General features: G+C 39.6%; 1 protein-coding gene across 4 annotated transcripts in view; it reads right to left on the bottom strand.

Moving 5' to 3' along the window:
- Positions 1–6,198: 6,198 nt before the first annotated feature.
- The window catches only part of LOC148009555 (ATP-dependent Clp protease proteolytic subunit 4, chloroplastic-like), a 33,823-nt gene continuing 16,750 nt past the window's right edge, over positions 6,199–23,271 (bottom strand). Inside the window, exons 3-4 of one of the 4 annotated variants that reach the window (XR_015689659.1) lie at positions 6,578–6,748; positions 6,199–6,457 (exon numbers count right to left, since the gene is read on the bottom strand). The gene's annotated coding sequence lies outside the window, so the exon portion shown is untranslated. Of the gene's footprint in view, positions 6,471–6,577; positions 6,749–6,899; positions 6,923–23,271 lie in introns of those variants that run through there. The other 3 variants (XM_087672448.1, XM_087672446.1, XM_087672449.1) reach the window with 3 other exon arrangements.

Genomic DNA, 23,271 nt, shown 5'->3' with positions numbered 1-23,271 from the left:
ATGTCTATCAAGCACCTTGTTACAACTAGTAGCATAGCACTCCTTGGCAAGGGTATGCAATAAATGCAAGGACTCTTAGTAGCAGCACCTTTTGACACATTATACATGCACTTTAGTGTCTTTAGATCTACGCCCATGTGCCACTTCACTTTATATTGCCCAAACCCTTCAATGCTTAGTTCGTCCCCTATTTGTTGAGCACTTATCATCTCAAGTATAGAAGGTCATTGATACACCCAATGTAACATATCAAAATATTCCATGTCAATTTGAAATGCTCTCAACCACTAAATATCTTACTCTAATTGCACGCTAAAGTGATTGAGCCCTCTATGCCTTCACCCCCCCTCACTACTTGGTTGAAAATCCTTATCTATCAAGGTAATAAAAAATCTCTCCTTTCTCTTAACCTTCAACTTGATAACAAAAATTGCAATCCCATTTGCCATTTTATGCTCTATCCAATAAAACCTGATCACAGCTCTCTACAAAGTCCTCAGGTCAAAGAATATGTTATTCAAGCTATCGTACTTTACTGCTCCCTTCTTTCTAGGATAGCTATCTATGATGTAAAATGGCTTACAAAATACTTCCAATATTCTTTGGTTCACATTGCATCTTGTTCGTTAAATTGAGATTAACTTTTTGAAAGCAATGAACCTTTGACCCTTTTCTTCTTTAATATCTCTTGCATAACTTTGAAGAGTTGAGTGTAGCTTTGTTTATTGATCCCCACTTTGTCCTCTATGCCTTGAAACCCCTCTTTTGTCCAAGCAAGACCTTTGCAAGAACTTTTCAATGCATTGTTCCTTGGCCTTTCTAAACCTCTTCTTGGCCAAGTTGTTCCTTATAGCTTTGCGAGGAATGATATTACTATAAGCTTGTGATGCTCCTCTCCACATTACTCATTACTTTGTCTAGATGAAGAATGGCCCTATCAGCTACAACAACAACATATATATGAGCATTGATTCATATTGCTTTCACAACACAATGAGCACTTACCTTGAACTTGATGCTCCTGAAACACAATAAAAGAACATAACTATTTTAAGGTGAGATTCTAGCTATTACCGTATTGCTATTATTCTTCTCTTACAACCTCCGCTTCCAAGCTTAAGAGTCTCAATATTCTTCATACTTCTCTACCTTTCACATAACCTGAGCATCATTTCCTTTTGTGTAGCTACATGTAGTTGGGTTTTGACTCTCCTTAATTTTTTTCTTATTGTATCTCTTTCCTAGTGTAACCAATGGTTCTCTAGCTTTAAAATATTTAAATGGCCTACTAGATTCTACGGATAAGCTAGAAGCCCTTGATGAAGGTCTCCAACAAACCTTAGCAATCAGAAACACAAAGAGAATAAATGGATGCTTCTTGTTGTAGGTTCCACATGATACAACCTATCATCGTCCTATAGATCGATATTCTTTCTACCCTATAATCTCAACGCTTCCATGGTAGGTGGTGTATTAACATAAAAACCTTATTTCTTTAACAAATAGGTTCATAATCATCTTCCAAATCAATATGGAGATTGTACAAATGTCATCTATAATTATCCATGCTTGCAATAGAGTTACAAGAAGTCATGCATGCTTGCAATATGGATGCGGTTTATAGTCCCTTGAAACAAAAATTTAAAAATGAAGAGAATAGATTTGAAGAACGTAATTGAAGGAGAGATTCTAAGCAACAATGAGGTATTGAATGTGAGTGCATATGTGGCACCTTCATCATCAACGATAAACAATGAAAGTGCCAAGGTACAAAAGGGCAAAAATTTCCATGGATTGTGACCTTTTTTCTTGTATATATTAAAAAAGTACAACACACCCTTCTTAATTTCTTACAAGGCCAAAAAGGATCAAAAATATCCTTTAATGATTGGATGAAAAGTGCTATTGAACACCTAACATGAAAACATAATGCAATAAAAGATACAATCTATGTATCTTCATATCGATATAGGTTCTCTAACACCAAAGGTTTACATAGGTAGTAAATAATGTGCTATACTTTTATTACACGAAGTATATATGATATAATAGTATGTACTATGCACAGACTGCATGACACCTGACCCAAAATGGAGGAACAAAAGAAATTACTAATGGTTTGAATTAAGTTGAGAGTCATCAAGCAGAAGCATAAGATACTTCACAACACTTTTTGTCCAATCCTCTTCCAATATATGTCCTTTTTGTTTGATGAAATTCAAGTCTCCATCCTCCAAAAGGCATACACTAGATCTTCTATTTCACCTATCATGATGCTATGTCAAGGCAATTGTCATGATATTCTTCCTCATCATTAGTAATCTCATCGTCTTTAATCTCATGATGAGAACTAGCTACAACAATGCAACAAACGTCCAAAATAATTGATATTTTTATATGGTTTAGTTATGCATCATCAAAGAAAAGCTCACATGTGGAGTGGGCCACCTTGAATAGGTTGACATTAGATAACATAGCACTCTTAATATTGATTCTATGTAATTACAAATTCTAAAAAGTTCAATCAAGTAGGAGTTGTTTAAACAACTCTCTCTAGGCACCTTTTACAAGCCCTAGAATTTGCCTACAAAGCTTTGCAATGGCTGAACATATTTTCTTTCTCATCTTTGTTTCATCCAGTGAAGATGGATCTTTCAACCTTCTCTCTCTCTCTCTCTCTCTCTCTCTCTCTCTCTCTCTCTCTCTCTCTCTCTCTCTCTCTCTCTCTCTCTCTCTCTCTCTCTCTCTCTCTCTTCTTTTGGCAAGCAAGCACTCATACATAGCTCTTGGTGAGAAATTATTCCATCCTAGAGGTATTTGAATTCCTCTCCATAATCTGATTTGTGGATTCATTGCTTTGGATAATATCCATGCTAGAAACCTTCTATATTTTCACTAGGACAATTTGTCTAAAATGAGAAGCTACCACATAGATTATCCATTTTAAATTAATCTCGAGGAAAACACACACACACACACACACACACACACAAGCATCACAAATCTACAAAATAGACAATGGAACGTGATGACCACAAAGAGAGAGAGAGAGAGAGAGAGAGAGAGAGAGAGAGAGAGAGAGAGAGAGAGAGAGAGAGCATGCACATTCAAGATATTACTATGGAAAGATATCCCAAAAACTATTAAAAACCAAATATGTGTATATATCCAATGAAATTTTCTTCCCAAATAAGACTAAACAAGAAACCAATTTTGACAGATGCTCTATCAAAACGAGATAGTATCCATGTCATTCCATATTGTACCACCAAACTATGCTTTCACATGTAGCCCAAAAGAATAATCATTGAAAAACATTTCCCATTCATTATACCTTTGCTAAACTTGATCCTTCTTTGTCGTTTGCAATTAATACTACCCATCTCCTAAATAAGTGAAATCCTATGGGATTCACTAGTGAAGGTGGCAAGCTACAACTCACACCAAAGATATGAAATGCTTAGGACATCAAGATGTTGAACTTGGGGTGGTGGTATTTGTTCACGAGGGATGCTTTGTGCTACTCAACGGTGACAATCATGGCTATTGTTGGTAATGAAGCTATTGAAAACACCTTAGCTATTTGTGGTATTCTTCACAAGGAATCCCTTTTGGTGGATAAGACTTTGCTAAAGCATGGAATTAGAGGTCGTAAAAGGTGGAAGTTGTTAGTGTTGAAAAGATAATGATGTAAGAGTCCTCATAATCTTCCCTACCTATAATGGAAAACCCCTCATACATTCACGTTGTACGACAAGTGCTACTCTTGTTTTTAGTGCACATTACTTATGTTAGTCGTTTGTAATATGAGTTGAATCTAAGTGAGCGTAGAGTGTTGTCCCACACTTGAGGACCCAAACTATGCATAGATTGTTATTCATATAGTATGTAAGCAATCATACATACTTGGATATTACTTAGTTAAAACATAGATCCACTAATTCTTCGTGTTTGCATGGTCGATGAAGTAAGAGAATTTGATAGATGGAAAACCTTGTTACTACTCAAGCAAAGAGAGTTGAAGAAAACCATGGGAGACACCATCGCTAAGTCATGCAAAGCATTATATACAAGCAAAGCAATGGTCACAACTTCTTATGGTAGTTGGGAAGCTTGGTTTCTTTCTCAGGTTCCTTTCCAACTTGCTTTCATTGTTGATTATGACAGCACTAAGATGGAGTAGAGGAAGAAAGTGCAAGTGAGGTTCAACAGTAAGATGAAGCTTGGTTTCTTTCTCAGGTTCCTTTTCAACTTGCTTTCATTGTTGATTATGACAACACTAAGGAGTAGAGGGAGAAAGTGCAAGTGAGGTTCAACACTAATGCTCTCAATTTTAACTAGTTTTTGGTGGCCTTCATTAGTTTAGAAACCTATAAATCTTTTGCCTTGAATCTAAGTCTAGTATCCTTGTACTCGCAAAAATTAAAGATCAAATCTTCTCGATGGATCTTTTAATGATGTTTCATTTCTTTATATGGATTGCACAAGTGCCCAAACATTGGAGGAAAGAAATAAATGGAGAAAGGTAGGATAGGGTGAGGCAAGCTAGGAAATGCAAAAGGAGAGCTTGATTGTTACAAATATTGCTTGACATCTACATTTGAGTTTCATTGCAATGATCTTCTGGTTTCTTTATGTAACCTATACTTTGAGATTCACGTTCATTACAACTTGCTAGAGAAATTTGAGATTCATTGCCTTGGCTTTACTGGTTTTCACAAAGGTATGGTTGTCAAGTGCTCAACACAAAGAACTTTTAAGGTCTATAGCATAATCACCAATAACCAATCTCACAAAAGGTTTCAAATTTTCACTATTGGAGCCAAAAGGACTTTACCATCATGAATACTTCTAGTAATGCTCAACCCTAAACCACCAAATAAAACCAACATGAATACTTCTAGTAATGCTCAACCCTGAACTCGCCGAATAAAAAGCTACCAATCTTTTAAGACAAGGAAGGCCAACCATGTAGCTCAGGTAAGGGTTTCAAGTGGCCCCTTTTTGAAATGGTTCTCTACCACATAACTCTACAATTCCAATGCTAATAGGATACAACTAGACATGTAGAATAGCTATGTAAGGTTGAGATTTTGAAGACGTTAGGATATATACAATTGTATCGCAATGTGCTATTGATGTGTCTAGCTCAATAAAGTATTTGAATTTGCTACATTATGAAAGCACCAAATTTCTATTACTAATCTAATTATTGGGATCCATCATCTCTCAAGAAAAATGTATTCTTATAAGCCCAAATTAAATCATGTAAGGGTCGATAACTTCTTGAAACATGGAGAGTTTATACAACTAATACCTAGCCTTCTGCATCATTTGTACGGACTGCGTTATAGTATATGGCATACCCTTCTGGCATATCCTTACAACATCATGCTACTTGTTAGAAGGAAAATTGGCAAAAAAAATTCGACTATTCACTCCATTGACATCCTATGAATCCTACCAAAGAAGCATTTGATAAGTCCAATCAATGAAAGTAATTCTTCTAGTCGCTAACTTCCAACATTTCTTCACTTTATACGTTGCATAACTATATCGCATGGCACCATAAGCATCACCTCTACTATTTTATTTGGAATGGTCACGAGAATGCATATCTTTGTTGTAGATACGGAACCTCAGGCTAACGGCATGCGAAGTGGCTGTGTGAAAGCGCACACTTGTTACGCGACATATCAAGTTTCGAAAGATCAAACGTGGTTACTTAGAATTCGTCCTACAAAAACTTTTATTCCCAAGGTCTACAAGAACCTTGTTATAAGCACGTGTGAAACCATGCGTAAACATTTTTAGGTTACATCATAACTAACTAACATCGGATTCAGGGATCTGATATGTATGTCGATCCACGTAAAATCTACGTAGACATTTCAAACCCTGCATTGAACTTCTACCAGCCAATCAGAGTCGTAATAGAGCTAATCGATGCTTCACACTAGTGTTTCTATAGCATTGCCACAACGAAGATAAAAAGCGCTGTAAGCCGACTCTCTGACGAGCTACAGAATTTTGACTCGCCTCACAAAAACAGAAGCGGCTCCCGGGGGGCTCTGAATTCATACATTTTCTACTTGTAATGAACGTCTCCCTGAATGCATAGACTAGACGCTCGGCTTTCAAGTTCGTGTTACCTTGTTTGAAAGTATGAGCACGCCCTACCTGATGCCTCGCCATCTGTTATTATCGGTGTTCATAAACACGGGGTTCCTTAAAGAAACAAGGTTGGTGCTTGAAAATCGACATGAGCAAATTTTAGCATTTCACTAGTAAACCTTAATCTCTTTCGCATCAATCTTCTACACACTAAGTGAGAATTGCTCGAACACTCTGAAATGGTATGGCTATCCAAGTCTTCCCAGAGTTTCCTAGGCAACACCAGTTTGTCCCTTTGAAAACTTTAGCAGTGACATAGTTCCTTTGTCTGCCTTAAACTCCCCTGCAACAACATACTGAAACACTGTCAGAGCCCTCTTTGCAAGCTGATAGTATGTATTAAGCTGCAATAAGCAAACCAATATCTTGTTTCTACTTACGCATATATGGAAGTGGAACATACCTACAACCGAAGAATTAGAGACTATCTAGAGTCTTCATAGCACAATCAACTTATCACTGTTGACCAGGAGAGGCTTCTGCAAAGCAAGTACTTCAATAGAATCCTGGTCAACTTCTGGCAAGCCAAATGGCAGTGATATATTGGTCACTTGTTGCAATGGCTCTCTTCACCCTGAGTGAACAGGGAAATATATAAAGGAGCCAATTTAGAACCTTCATATTCTGCAAGCATGAGTTTGTGGATTGTGTTTCAGAGACTGTTGAACAGCAAGAACAGCAGGCATGCTCTATGTGGAGCATGTGGAGGGCGTTGGCGACTTCCCCTTTGTATACATCATAATAATAACTGCAGTAATATATGAGTGCAAGGATCATTTCCACCTAAAAGATTCTCTTCTCTTTTCAGTTGTGCAACTTGTGGAAACTAGTTGTCTTATGGTTGGTATCAGAACCCAGTTTCACCTTCGCTTGGTAAACAGAGTACAAAATGCAGAAATTGGTGGCAGTATAGTCAGCTCATGAGTGGGTCTGGGCATGTGCAGTAGTGGGCTGAAGCCTGGGCATTACTGTTTATTGTAGGCATTTTTTCTGGTCATTATTATGGTGATTTATGGTATTTAAGGCTTGCCGACCAGCATTTATTGCTAGTTGATCAGCTCCTCTTGACACTGCCTATGAACTCTCGACAGTGAAGCCTGTGCTATGCTTGGCTATACTCTATTATTTATCTTCTCTTCCTATCCTCTCTAGATGGCTCCTCACTCCTATTCCTGATGATAGACTTCATGGCCCTGATTACTTAACATGGAGTGCTATTATAAAAGCATGGTTTGTGCAGAAGCGATTATGGTATGTGGTTTCTGGAGTTATTGAGTGTCCTCAACCTACCACTTCTCTTCCAAATGATTGGGGCCAAGATAACCATGAGGAAGTTGAGCTTACATGAGATTCCAATGATGCCCATTGTTGAGCTAAAAAATGCATCACATGCTGATTAGCATCTTAAACAACACCAAAACATGCTTATTTAATGAAAAACTCAAAAATGGTGTGCGGTTCAAGAGAGTTTCTATGAAACCCTGATTCGGGAGGGTCCATCCACACCTATAAATAGACAAGCTGCCCCCATTCAATCTTCATCCTTTTATGCAGGTTTCAGCCATCAACCACCTACCATCTGCTGTATAGCCATCACCGACTACAGTCCATCACCATCTAGCTCTACACGGCCTGTTTCCAGCCATCGCCTTGCTGTTTGGAGGTCTCTAAATGTTGTGTCATCATAGCACCTGATCAGCTTACGTTGTCAACATTTGGTGCCAAGCGACAGGCTACTGCCATCTCTCCCACTAGCCAACTGTTGCTGCTGTACCTATGTTTTTGCTGTCCAACAGGCCGCCTATGAGACACCTCTCCTACTATCACTTTATAGTTCTCTACCTTGGGTGATCAATTTTCAACCTTCTATGGTGGTATACTACTACATTTACCAGATTTTAGCCTTCGACTACTGTGTTTTAGTGATCAGCCTACTGCCCTTCATTATTCAGCACTCTCTCATCTCCGACTAGTGGTTATAGTACTCAAGATCCGTCTCCAATAGACGTCACTCTCTATCACTCACTGCTCTACCCTTGAGCATTATGTACCCTCGTACATTCATTTACTGCATTGATTCATTTACTTCAGAGCTCCCTTCTTTCTCTATCTATGTTTGTCTTTTTTGCATTTTGAGTTTTGTGTTTTGCGTTTAGGGTTTGAATTTGCAAGTCTGTGTCAATATCGTTGTGTTTCTGTCATGGTCGCACACTCTGTCTTTCCTTAATGCAAACCCTAGTAGCTACTCTACAGTTTTCTCCACACCAGTGTGTATTCTTCTCTTCTCTGATGTATCTCTGAAGAGGTTCTACTGACAATAACCTCTTACATGACAACTTCCACGATATGAAAGAAGCTTCAAATATACAAGGTTCCCTTGATCATGCATGCAATTACCCTCTATGGACAGCCTCGACAAATGAAGTTCAAGCTGAAGGATCCTATTCAATCATTCTTACTTCATGTTATATAAGTATGAGATCAACTTTGGCACATGTAATCCACACTTCCATAGGCTCGTCTTGTTGGGATTGTGCCCTACAAGCTCCCTCTGGAGTTTGATGGAGTAGCCAATGCTTTGCAAGCCCAAACATCATCAATACCAATGGGCTTTACACATACGTACTCAATGTTGCTTGAGCATGAGGTGCGACCCGTCTCGACATGGTCGTCCAAATGAGGCATTTGCAGCTTCATAGAGGGGTGACATAAAGAAGTCAAAGATTTAGTGCTATCACTATGGTAAGAGAGAACATTTACGCAAGGATTGTAAGGAGTTAGCAGCTTCAAGGAAGGAGGAGGAGAAGAAAAAGTAGGATACAGACCCCTTTGCTCAGTCATGCTTTGACCTTGACTCCGACTTGGATCCTCTAGCCAAAGCGAAGGCTAAGGTCCAAACAAAGTCATCTTCTTCAGATCGAGAGAAGGGCTTGACATCCCCTTCTTCTACTGCTTTCTAGTACAGGTGATATGGTCATCCCTCACAACTCTCCCTGCCAAAGAGGAAGTATAAGAGCGTGGTGAGATGGAGCAAGTGAGTCTCATCTATGCAAGTATATGTATGCATAGGATCTAGAGAGGAAACGCCCCTGATAAATCGATCAAATTCTCGCAAGTTTTCAAATCCTAGGGCTGGGATTGGCTTCCAAATTCATAATGGGCTATTTCTTGGCCAAGATTGGCTCCTAGTTCAAACTCACATGAGGGGACATTTTGGAAATCTTGCCAAAGGCAGATAATCCATGTTCACGTATGCTCAAAAGCATTTTTGATAGAATGGTTACGTATGCTACTACGAGGCATTGTTGGCAGATGGACTATGATGATCTATATTGTGTCAAATCACCCATGATTTGAGAGAGGGTATTAGTAGTTTAGTTGGCTCATGAGTCTGGGCATGTACAATAGAGGCCTAGGCATTATTGTTTATTTTAGGCTTTTTCTTTTGGTCATTATTATGGTGATTCAAGACACTTATGTTTGGCTGGCCAACATTTATTGCTAGCCGACCTAATGCATTATCTATTGTCTATTTATACAACTCCCTCCTCCTCAGTCATATCATTCATCATCTCCAAACTTCCAAAGTAGGTCTTGTTGGAGAAAGAGGGAAGAGTATACATGATTCTTCCAAAGTCTATAAAATCACAATCCATGAGTTTCAAAAACTTTCAAGATTAGGATTTAAAACTCAATATAAACGAATACAATATGCCATGAGTGATGATGTCAACTCCAAATATTCAGACTCACGTTTTCATTTCATAGTCATATAGACTCAAAAATATGAGTACTTATTAAACAATGACATGAGAAATAAATACATGCAACACCATCTAGTGCCAATTATCCATGAACATGGTCAATAAGTCTACAAAATATAGTGTAGAATATACTATCAAAATGATCATGATCTTGATTCTCAAATCTATCTAGTATGAATCATGATGTATCCACTATCATCTATGATCTAAAGAGTGACTTTGCATTATCCACATTTGAGGGAAAACAATTGCAAATCTGAGATAAATTAACTTTAAATAGTGCGGGCAGGAAAGGAAAAGGATTAGGCAATGAAAGGATAAGGAAGTTAGGGTTTAGATCTGTAGATAGCAGTAAATCTGCATTGGGGGGAAGCGAACAGCAGCAGCTAAGATGAACAAGCAATAGTAAAACGGGTGGAGAATAGAGCAAAACAACTGCAAACTGCACACAAGGAGGCAAAATGACCAAAACAACCTGAAACTGGTGGTTTCCCTACCTATTCCCAAATGCGTTTTGGACATGAAACGCTTTGGGCCATTTCCGTTTCCATTTCAGGCAACTATGATACAAACTTTTACATTTTGGATAACAGCCAAGTGAAGGTAAAGCCTATATACAAAAATTGTGTTTTGTGTAACAAAAGATCAACCATGATGATGAAGCAAAGAGTTGAGTGAAGGTGAAGCACGCATACAGAAACTTTGGTCTTTTATATGAAGTGTCATTGCCATGCCACATGCCAAACCAACAATTGAGCTAAGTACCCAAAAGCCACAATTAACCAAACTTTCTTGCACATCAGGTCAACGGGCTCATTACTTTGCTTTACCAAGAACACCATTTTTTTAAGTGGAGGTAGATTTTGGAAGATTCCTTCTTATTTTGTTTCCACTTCCAAGCAATAGCAAAAATATTTCTTCACTATGGTAACTTCCTACAAAGAATTGATAATGGAGATCAAGCAAACCTCCATGGAGTTCGTGATTTTCTGCCAAGAGATCACCCTGCTCAAGGTAAGGAGGCTTGTTCTTTGGTGATTCTCTTGAGTCTCAACTTCAACCGAGGGTCGCTAACGCTGAACATGAGAGATGACATTGGATCAGCTCAACCATCTGGTGGTTCCAAACTCATAAAAAGATGTTTAATTTTGTTATGCTTATCGTGTTCCTCTAGCCGTTCTAGTGTCAACGCTCCCTATGCACACATGCACTTTTCAGCTTCTTGTTGGAGAAGGGTTTTTTCCCTGTGTGGACACCCACTAAAGTGTGATACTATAGTACATTAGGGTGGCACCTTCATTTCATCATTTCACATCAGTGGATGTGACATTCCAGCAATCTCTCTCTCTCTTGCTGTTCACAGTTCACTATTAGTGTCTCTAAGTGCAACCAAGCGTCGATCCGACAATGGTAGTAGCACCACCACGGCCATCAAACTCTTGAGCCACCATGGCCGCCACCACCATTGAGTTTCAAGCTCAGCTTCTTCTCCTCTTCATTGCTTGGAAATTGCCACCAGCTCTGCCCAGCAAGTCCACCTTTCAACTGCTCTCAGGCCTGCCATTTCCCACTAGCCTTGCCATCAAGTGCTGCTAGCTCAACCCACCAGCTCCACTCTTCAGCTGTGTCAGGTCTGCCACTCAACCAGCTAAGCCTCCAGTCACAGGCAGTCATCTGCCTGCTGGTTACCTTTGCCAGCATAACTACAAATGCTGGTGCCCCTGCCCTGTCCCCCGCCAAGAACACCACCAAGTCTGCTGTTGATGCCTCCTGTTGAACTTCGATAGCACCTGTGACAACCACCAAGTCTGCCCAGGGTTTTTATCCTCACGAAGTGATATGGATTCATAAATATGTACATAAATAAACAATGAGTTTTGTGACCCTGTATAGATAATATCAACACACACAAGTAATGATAGTCAAGCGCAGGGAGAAGAGTTGGGTTTGACAGGCTGAGCTCCTCAGGTCCTCCTCTCACCACACATTTGGAAGTCGTGTGACCATTCCCGCCTCCAGGTGGAGGGCCTGCAACCCTCATTACCACAATAGGAAGCCCTGACCAACATCTCTAATGGCATAGATGGGGCATTGTCCCCTTCTATACACCTTTTCCCTTTTCGGTCTATCCTTCAAGGATGAGCCCTGCTCCACTCCATGACATCCAATCCATGCAACTTTGCATAAGCCAAGATCTGCTAATGGTTAGAATACACCCTTCATGAAAAGATCTTTGTGAGTATAGATTGGTCTTTGCTGAAAATGTAGGTTAGCCCTTAAAGTGCATTATTAAGAAATCTGATTTCAATCTATATTCAGCACTCATGATCCCTCCCCTCCCTATCATTTAATGTTATGCTTGTGGTGGTATGTGTAGAGAATGATTTCATGTTGTTTTCTTGTCTAAAAGACAGTAAATCACACACTATAACATGGAAATGGAGCTAAGTTGATGCTAGACCTCATGCCTTAGGTCCACCATACATTGCATTTTTGGGCAGCCATCGAACCCACCATTGATCCTCAAACCATGGTGGCCATCATTCCTTAGCATCTACATGATCGCATCACAATCCAGTGCAAATCGGACAACCAATCTTCATTCCAATCTATTTCCATTTACTTGCACATGAATCACCTTCAAGAGGAGAGAGACAGACTGATTTTTGAATTCCCTCTACAGTCCACCACCATTTCCAGCATGGAGACAGGTGATTGAGAGCAAAAAAATGGAGAAGGAGGCTGGTATGATTAGATTGGTGGGTTGTTTACAGCCTCCCAATGCCCCTCTCTCCCAAATTGTCATCGTCTTGCAGGTGGCCCTTTTTTTTCCCACAAAAGAAAGCCCCCCCTGGCTGCCACCTGCTGCTGCTTGGCTCCACCAGCACTTCTCCACCCTGTTCATTGCTGCCTTCTACTGCTCTGTGCCAGGGCTGCCACCTACACTAGAAAAAGTCTGTCCAGCTCTCCACTATTGCAATGCTGCCTGCCAGCAGCTGCATCACACTGCCTGCTACTCCACCTGCTCAGCTCAGTCCACCAACTGACTATGCCTCTGTTGCTGCCCAATCCTCCAACATGCCACCTGTTCACAATGGTGCTCACCTCAGCAAACATTCAGCAAACAAATTTGAAGATATTTGGTCATAAAAGTTGTGGCTATCTGTTCCCCTAATTCTATGGAGCTTTTCCGTTCTAAGCAAAATTTCTCAAATTCTATGGGGAATTTGACTGTGAATATGGGGATTTTTCAATTCTAAGCAAAACTTATCAAAATTTCTTCACAGGACATTGAGGCTTTTGCGATTGAGACTCAATTCAGCATCTTGGGCCATATTAGGCAATATTGGCAAAAGATTTCCTCAACCTCGGCAGCATTTTCCTAGATCTCTTGTATCCACAACTTTGGCTAGTCTGCCAAAGTCTTACCAAAGTTTTGCCACTACTCTTCATGTGCTTGGAAAGGGTAATGCAAATTTGTACTCTTGTGATGAGTTGGTATCCTTGTTGCATGAATAGCAATCTTGAGTCAATCGCTAAAGTATGGTTATGGGAGATTAGGGATTTGTACAAACAACCATAAGGGCAAAAGCAAATCATGGCAACAATCTGGTTCTAAAGCAAATGGGGCAAGCAGCCCCATCTTTTGTGTAACCGGCCTGTTCACTGGGAAGGGCGGTAGTGTACAACCAAAATATATAAATGCTTTCACCCAATTTAACACTCGCCCGCTTTACCTGAACTCAAAGACACAGAATCAAGAAGACATACAGGAAGCTAGAATGCTCCTGTTGCAACACAAACACCTTGTTGGCCCCTAAGTTAGGCGCCCCTTGCGGTATTTCTTTATTTTTAAAAAGAGAGAAAGTACAATGGGCTGTCTTTCACCTATTCAGGGTGAAATTTGGCAACATAACAGTACAATTACTAACCCAAAACAAGCAAACCAAGAGGGGAAACTCTGCCCAAGTCTGAAACTTCTGGTTGGAGTGCAGAATTGACCATTTCAACCTGCTGTATTTACTGGTTCAGACCTGTTCTAAAACCTGTTTACAACTCATATTGTTCCCTGTACTGTTCAGCCCACTGTAATTACTGGTTCAGACCTGTTCTGACACCTGTTCTCAGCTCATATTGTTCCCTGCACTGTCCAGCATCATCTGGGCCAAGTGCCCCTTGATTCTGACATCAATTGGGCTCTGAATTAACCTCTGAACAGTCCAAAAACAGTACTGATTCAGTGCTGTTTCAGACACTTACTTGGTGAGGTTACCACCCTCACCTGTCCCTGCTGGGACAACATACAATTGCTCCTATTTCTGGAGAAAGGAGGATCTTGCCTCATGCAAAAACAGCATATTCCCACACAGCTGTACCTGAATCAGAAGAAAGGCCCTTGATTCTGCAGCATAACCATACTGTCAAGGAAAGAAAGAGAGAGAGTAGGAAGCAAGCTCAAGCCTCTATGCATCATAGACAAGGTAGACCAGCTCTCAAGAGCTCTCCATCTGCAGCAATCCATCTCCCTTTCACAAAATGAGCCCCCCATGAATTGAAACTCGTTTTTGTGCTGCCCTCTCTCTCTCTCTTTTGGGAATTTATGCCCAAATTGTGACACATGGCATATATATAACAATTTTCCTGTTTAAACCTTTTGGTCTAAAATTCTCCATCCTCGGCTCAAAATTTGACCTCGGCACAGACCAGAAGATTAATCCTCGTACAAAAATGAAGATAATGACGCGAACAGATTCTGGGGTCCAAAAATAGTATCTCCCTAAATTTTAGGAGTTGCTTCCACTGCATCCCCACTAGTCTTCTGACCATCTTTGCAGACTATGGCTACATCCAAATCTGTAATGTAGCTCAACTGAAAGTGAATTTCCACTGATCACCCCACATGGACTAATCTCTTGAAGATTTGTCCATCTTCACTTTGAACTAGTCTCTTCCAGGCTAGTTCTTCAACACACTTGTCCATATACACTTTCACAAGTCTCTTCCAGGCTTGTCAATCTACAGTGCCATCAGTCTCTTCCAGACTTATACTAGACCTTAACTGTCCAGTCTTGACTCACTAGACATTCTTGTCCATTTCACAAATTGGCCATGCAACTCAGGCATTTAGATTTCAAGGGGGATCCTTCCAAAAAGAAAAACCAAATAAAATATGTAATAAAGAAATCAACAAAAAGGTAATAGTTGTCACAGTCTTGTGACATTTTGACTATCATAAAAGGGGGGGTAAGCAAAAGAGAAGATGCAACTATTGTAGGAAAACCGGACATATCACTGAAGAATGCAGACAAGGTATTGGTAATGAGAAAAGAAATCCATCCAGCATGATTGTATCTGAGAATTCAGTAAATTTGTAGGATGTGGAAATACACATGGCACATTTCGACATTCGTCCATCTTATGCATTTGTAATATAATGCTCCTATGATCTTTTTGTGTAGCAAAAGCCAACGATACTTGATATTTTGACAGTGGTGCTTCAAAGCACATCCCCTCTTTTTGTGGGCTGTTTATCTCACTATGCTATGCACCAAGGGGGAATCAATCATTCATGTCAACAATGCTTCCTTTAACATCAAAGGCATTGTTGAGATTCCTATTGTTGCAATGAAAGGGAGTATGTACAAAGATGTCTTGCATGTGCATAGCATTAAGAAAACTTGCTTTCAATTTTAGCCATTACATGTGCTAGTATTCACAAGCACATTGCAAAATGGACTCTACAAGCTTGATTTTTGTGAAGAAGAGCAATAGAGGATGCACTAGTAGTTGATGCTAAAATCATGGATGACATTGAGTCGTGGCATGGTCAATTTGATCACCTTAATTATGACAGTTTGCTTCATCTTAAACACAAAGGCATGATGATTGATCTCCTGTCATAGAAAGCACCAATCAAAAATGTACGCGCAAGTTCAATTCTTGACAAAATGCATTGCATTTCCTTTCCAAAAGGTAGATGATAGATCTATGCGGATTGATTAGAAAATTGCAGCTTCTACATAGTGATGTTTATGGTCCCATGTGTTGAGCTAAAATGCATTATAATTAATTATCTCTTTAATACAACCCCTAAACATTCTTATTGCCAAACATTCATTAAATTACCAGACTTTCTTGGAGAGCGTTTGTGTCCCATAAGCCAAACCCTAATTTGGGAGGATCCACTCGTTTATAAATAGGAGGCAGCCTGTCCACTCAATCTATCTTGTATTTTTAGGTCCTCCGTCAACTGGCATCTACTTCTCCACTATTGTCTACATCCCTTCATGGAAGACACTTCAATTTGTGGTAGTGACCAGCCTTCATTGGCACCTAGCGATCAGTCTATAGACACTATGTTTACTATTGCTAGCAACTGTTTTTAGCCTATTGGCGGCAATTTCCACTCATCACCAAGTGACCATGCCATAATCGATAGTTGGTCACAATTATCGCATTCTAATGCCTCCTCCTTTGGCATCTTATGGAAAACCTAATCCCATTCATGGCTACCTACCCTATTCTTTTGTCTCTCCACTTTATCCTTCTTACCTAACACCTCAAAATTCTTCCTAATTCTCATCAACCAAGCATGCATTTACTGACAAGACTCGTCCTAACAAGTTTAACTATACCACTTAGTCAAATCTAATGAGATATGTCCTTAACTCACAAACTTATGGAATACCATGCGATGGAAAAATCCCAACTAGACCCTCACCCTACACCTAAAGTTGTCAGAAACCAATATTCCTTATCGGCTAGGGTGGTAGTAACCTTAATGCCCATGTCATGAGGACATGTATTTTTGAAATCTCACTTAACATGTGGATTAATTTTTAATCACATGATTAAGTAAATGTTGCACATGTGAGATGCAACTAGGGTTAGAGTAAATTTATGAGCCCGAGACCCGAGCAAATCATGGGATATCAAAGGCAAAAGTTGCTATAAGTTATGCCGCACAGGTACTTGGTGGTATCTGGTGCCAGTTGTTGGCCTAGATCATTCATTTGGCCATAAGTGTCAGTTGGTGACACTAAAGAAGTGACGTTCAATGGTACCTAACGCCAATCTGACGGTCAAAGATGGCGTAGAGACACTCAGGAGTGGAAGATGCCTAGCCAATTTAATTATTGGCCAGTCATATTATTTTTCAAAGCACCGAAATAATTATTAGATTAATTTCAGTATTTAAAGACTGAAAATTATAAAGAAAGGCAAAACCATTGTTAGTTTAGTGCTTGATGTAGTAGCAGATCAACCTAATCAAGATAGTATTGAATTTTACAAGACATGGGGCAAAATCAAAGATCAACATGCATTGATTTTTCTTCATCTAAGGGCACAGTCAAATTTCATCTCTCTTGATATGGCAGCCCGTTTAGGCATCAGAGAGGATGAGATGGGACCCATGGATGAGATTGGTATGGCATGCAAGGAACATGTAGAGTTGGTCACTCCTATCATTGAAAAGCTTTGTTTGCACATTCAAAGTTATGTGGACAGTAAAGAGTTCTTTATTGCTCCGTTGAAAGGATGTGATGTCTTGCTCAGTATGCCTTGGTGTCATTGTGTACATGCAGTGATTGATTCTCATGATAAGTTTGTGACCCTCTTCCATAGAGGCAAAGTTCATACTTTGGATGTAAAATTGAAAGGGGAATCTGTCCCTCTTGTAAGTGTTCGAGAGGATCAGTGATGCATGCTATAGGCTGAAATTATGCTCAGTTTTCAATGGTTTACATCTAGTTCCATAGACAACAACATATGTTATGATGCCATTGAACTTTTCGCCATGGTTTATGCTTGGTTATGCTATGCTATGGTTTGGTTTTGCCAGATGAGTTAAGCTCATGAGAAAGGGACATGTCAAATAATAATCTGGCAATGTTTTTGAGATTCTTTGTCTTATGTCATGTTATGTTGACCGGTAATTTTCAGCATATGTTGGGCATATGGAATGGTTAAATAGCAGTGCGCAATGTTGTCTTGACTATGATGCTCTATGGAAAATTTCAGTGTAATACTTTGCTTTTGATGCATTTGGCAGTGCAATCGAGAACGATTGCAATGATTTCAAGGGAGAGGGCTGTCATGAGGACATGTATTTTTGAAACCTCACTTAACACGTGGATTAATTTTTAATCGCATGATTAAGTAGATGTTGCGCATGTGAGATGCAACTGGGACTAGAGTAAATTTACGAGCCCGAGATCTGAGAAAATCACGGGATACCAAAGGCAAAAGTTGCTATAAGCTATGCCACACAGGTACTTGGTGGTATCTCGTGCCAGTTATTGGCCTAGGTCATTCATTTGGCCATAAGTATCAGTTGATGACACTAGAGAAGTGGCGTTTAATGATATCTAATGCTGATCTAATGGTCAAAGATGGCACAAAGACAATCAGGAGTGCAAGATACCTAGCCAATACAATTATTGGCTAGTCATATTATTTTTTAGGGCACCGAAATAATTATTAGATTAATTTTAAGTATTTAAAGATTGAAAATTAATATTAAATTATGGATAATGCTGAAAAAAACCATTTGGAAAGGCTTCCACTTGTCAAAAATACCCATGCAAGTCTAAAACCTCTTTAGAGGCTATAGAGAGGCATTTTTAGTGTATTTTATGATGCAAGAGAGAGGGAGGAGATATTGCTGGTCTGATTTGCAGCCATTGGAGAACCTTCTGAGACAGCCAAGGCAAGAAAAGACCAATCAACAGCAGCAGGTGACAGCATCTACAGGCTGTTGAGACAGGGCAGCAGCAGTAAATGACTGATTTTCTTTAGTTCTTTGCATCTACAAGCTGTTGTGGCAAGACAACAGCTGCATTTGACTGATTTTTAGTCATTCTTAGCGAAAAAACTCTAAATTTTCTCTCTCTATAACTTCCTCTCTCATGTACCAACCATTTTACAGCCTTATTTCAAAGATCTCAGCATTTGGACCCTTGGAGGTTAAAAATTTGCAAGTTTCTCTACTGTAAACCCTAATTTACAGCAAAAATTAGAGTTTAGCAACAACCTCGAGAAGCCTGCCACAAATTGAAAGCTCCAAGACTTGGATTTTTCAGGGCTGAAGGTGAATTTCAGCTAAATTCAGGTGGAGGACTAGGGGCATTTCCATCGTCTATGAAGTGGGTGAAGGCCAATTAAGTGCCCGAATCAAGGGACAAAATAGATTGAAGACTTGCTGGTCACTTTGGACAAGCAAGAGGAGTTTGGATTGCAAAAGGGATCGGGATAATCCCATTGTAAATCAACTTCTTTTTCAATAAAGCTAAAGAAATACCAAAAGGGAAGCCAATTTTGGGGCCAATCGGGTGTGCATTGTCCAAGATCAGTAGGTAAATTTATATTTTCAGATTTACATTAATTGTTTGCTGCAGGGATTTACCACCCTATCGAAGAAGGAAGGTTGTTACAGCCCACTTATTACAGCAAGCAATAAAATTCAAATAAACTCAAATGCAAACCTTACCACTTAATCTTGGACAATTATGGATACATTCCTGGCCCCAAAACTGGCAACCCTTCTAGTATTCCCTTATCTTCAATTGCAATTTGATGAAGCATACTCAAATTGATCCAGTCTCCTCTACCATCCAATGCCTCTTGCTAACAAAAGTGACCAGCAAGCCTTCTGATCAGTTTGTCCCTTGATTCATCCAAGGATTGACCTTCAATTTTAACCATTTGTGGCTCGAATCTAGGCCCAAATTTGATTGAGAGTTTATGAATCCTGGCAATGGAACCATGAAACCAACCTTCCTTCTTGGCAAAGGTGGTAGTAGCAAGCAATAAAATTCAATTTAACTAAAATGCAAATGTTACCACTTAATCTTGGACAATGCATAGCCTGCTAACCCCAAAACCTTATTCACCTAGGGATTGACCTTCAATTGACCATTGTTGGATCAAATCTAGCCCCAAATTTGATTAGAATGGGCTAATCTCTTGGAAACAATAAGATTACACAATTTTCAACCTTGTTCCAAGTACTAGGTCTTCAATCTTCAAGCACCAAACCCGAGGTAGCTGCTAAATCCTAATTACTGTTGTAAATAAGGATTTACAGTTAAACACGCATGCTGCCCACCAAACTTGGTTGATTACTGCTACCAATGGTTAAGATTTGCTTAGATACTTTAAGTAAAGGCTAGAGAATGATAGAGAATAAAACCGGTCTATGACTCACATAAAGCGGTAGTTTCTTCAATTAACACCTGGTCTTTTCACACACACACAAACAAAGACCTCACTCTCTTGCTCAACACCAAATTGGCCCCGAAGACCGGCGCCCCTCTCGGTATTTCTTTATCAATTAAAAGATGGAAAGTTACAAAAATGAAATGTTCCAAAATACATAACCTGTGAACAGTTGGCTTTCATCTTTTCTGAGGAAATCCTAGTTGCATAAGAATAGTACAGCATGACTAGAACAACATCCCATTTAGGAAAGCATTTTCTGTGACCATAGCTTAATAATTCATGTGCAGAATTGCAGTCTGCAAAACTCTGTATTTATTGTTTTTATTGTCCAGCATATCCAAAACAGCATCCCTTTTAGGAAAGTATTTTTTGTGACCATAACTCAATGATTCATGTGCAAAATTGCACTCTGCAGAACTCTGTATTTATTGTTTTTACTGTCCATTTACTATTTTTACTGTCCAACATATCCAGAACAACATCCCTTTTAGAAAAGCATTTTTTGTGACCATAACTCAATGATTCATGTGCAGAATTGCAGTCTGCAGAACTCCGTATTTACTGTTTTTACTGTCCAGCATATCTAGAACAACATCCCTTTTATGAAAGCATTTTCTGTGACCAAAACTCAATGATTCATGTGCAGAATTGCAATCAGCAGATCTCTGAATTCACTATTCTTACTGTCCAGCATGTCCAGAACAACATCCCTTTTAGGAAAGCATCATTCCAGCATTAAAACACTCCCACAAACAGCACTAAATCAGAGCTGAAAAACCCTTCGATGGAATCAGCCCATCATGCAAAGCATTTTCTCTGAGAATAGAGAGCGAGTTGACCAAAGGGAGCAAGCTCTACCTTCGTACATGAGTCAAAGTTGAAGAAGTACTCTCCATAGCTGATGTTCTTGCGGCCGTTTGCCCTTAGCTTCTCAAAACTTCATTCTCAAATCTCCCCCTTATGCCTATTACGTTTTCTTTTTTAATGCTCTCCCTCTCTCTCTCTCTCTCTCTCTCTCTCTCTCTCTCTCTCTCTCTCTCTTGGAAATTTGTGCCACATGGCATACATGTAACAATTTTCCTGATTAAACCTTCCGGTCTAAAATTCTCCATGTTCGGTGCAAAATTTGACCTCGACATAGACTAGAGAATTAATCCTCGTGCAAAAACGAAGATAATGACGTAAACAGATTTAGGGGTCCAAAAATAGTAACTCCCTAAATTTTAGAGATGGTGACCTCTGCATTCCTCAAGTTGTTCTGAGCAACTTTTATCATTGCAACCACATCAAAAAGTGTAATGTGGCTTAATTACGCTGACTTTTATTCCGTGATCATTCTTACATGTGCATCTTCTGTCTTGGCCAAGCTCATTTTCCTGCACCATCTCCAGTGGCTAAGCACACAGTCCCAAACCATTGGCATTCTACTCTTCAATGCCCATTCAATATGGCACTGGTCCTAAGACTCAGACAAACCATTAGTCCAATTTGTCCCAATAGCTGCCTCTTCTGACCATGCAAAGATCTTGGCTTAATCCAAGAGGACTCTGGGGGTAAAAAGCAACAACAACTAAAGAAAAGAAAAATAAAATATTTATATAAGTAAATAAGGAAAGCAGCTGCAAAAAGAATCACCACATGGTGACAGAGAATGCAGTAGAGAGAGACAATTCAAAGTTTCATCAGCAGAAACTCCTCAAATCAGCTACAGCCTTGATCAAAGTTTCCCTGCATGCTATCACTTGCTGCCTAGGAGTTCCAAAATGGCTATCGCCAATCCAAGTTGTTGTTAGTTGATGCCTGATTGCCCTTCCAAGTTGTTGCCTGCTGCTCCACACCCTTGTAGAGCTGTCACCTGCTCCTCCCAACTCCTATGATTGCTACAATGGCTTCCCAACTACTCCTACAGCCTATTTTCTCTCTCTTTCGGCCTCCAACAAGGTCTACACGGCTGGAATCAACTCTCTCCCGCCTCCAACAATCTTCTCCCCACTTGCATGGGAAAGTTTTGCCAAGTGTAAGCCTTCTTAATCCATTTTCAGCTCTTTGTTCTTACCCAAAAAGAGTGTGCCCATCCACAATTAATTTTGACTAGGCCATCTTGACCCCAAAGTGGTCCTATGCATTGTCTAACCCTTGAACTGGTATTAACTTATTGATTAATGCCTAGTTTCTACTGTCACCACTGACACTTATTTATTAAACAATTGTCCTAGGTCCAAATTGATACCAAATACCACCTAGAAACTGTCAAGTATAGCTTATTACAACTTTTGCCTTTGGCATCAACTGATATCTTAGCGCCCTTGGCCCGACATTGTGAAATAAATAACATGCAAATCACATGTGCATCTCACATTGGCACATTACATTAACAACTTAATCAAATGATAAGCAAAGCATCAAATTTTCATGTCCTCCTAAGACTTGATAGAGCTCTCTGTTGAAATCCTTCCAATCGCTCTCGATTGTATTGCCATGTGCCAAAAGCAAAATATTGCAATAGCATTTGCATTAAGACATCATTGTAACAATAATATTGATCGTTATTGCTCAACCATCCTACACCCAAGCACTTGTTGAAATTTTCTAGCTAGCATAATTAAACCATAAGACTCAAACTGCTCTCAAAAACCCATAGGATGTGTCCATTACTAATAAATAACAAATGTATTGGCCAAACAACCCTAGTAGAGCATAAACAACTTGGCACCTTCTGCCTATCATGCTTAACTTTTTGACATACAATGCATGCTCAAACAAACTGCTCAATATCATGTCTCAAAGCATGCCAATTGAAAAACTGTTCCACTATCTTAACTGTAGCCTCAATACCTCTATGCCCTACATAAGGCAGAGCATGACTCTGAGTCATTACCTTTGGCCTCAACCGCTTTGTGACATATAGTCACCTATGCATCATGAGAATACCATCTCTAAGTACATAATGCTCACGACTCTTGCCACTACAAAACTCATCATATACATTTGTCATTGGCAAAGTTCAAATCTGCAACATGTTGGAGAACAGATCTGAATTCTGACTAGCAGTATCTTCTTCCTCTCTCCCAGGCTGAAAATTGACTGAAAGGCTAAGACCCCGCCCCCGAAA

Source organism: Lygodium microphyllum, chromosome 30, assembly GCF_053477565.2.
Source record: "Lygodium microphyllum isolate KBCC chromosome 30, Lygodium_microphyllum_v1.1.10, whole genome shotgun sequence".
Classification (NCBI taxonomy): Eukaryota; Viridiplantae; Streptophyta; class Polypodiopsida; order Schizaeales; family Lygodiaceae; genus Lygodium; species Lygodium microphyllum.
The sequence above is the reverse complement of the archived record's forward strand: the minus strand, read 5'-3'. Positions and strand labels throughout refer to the sequence as shown.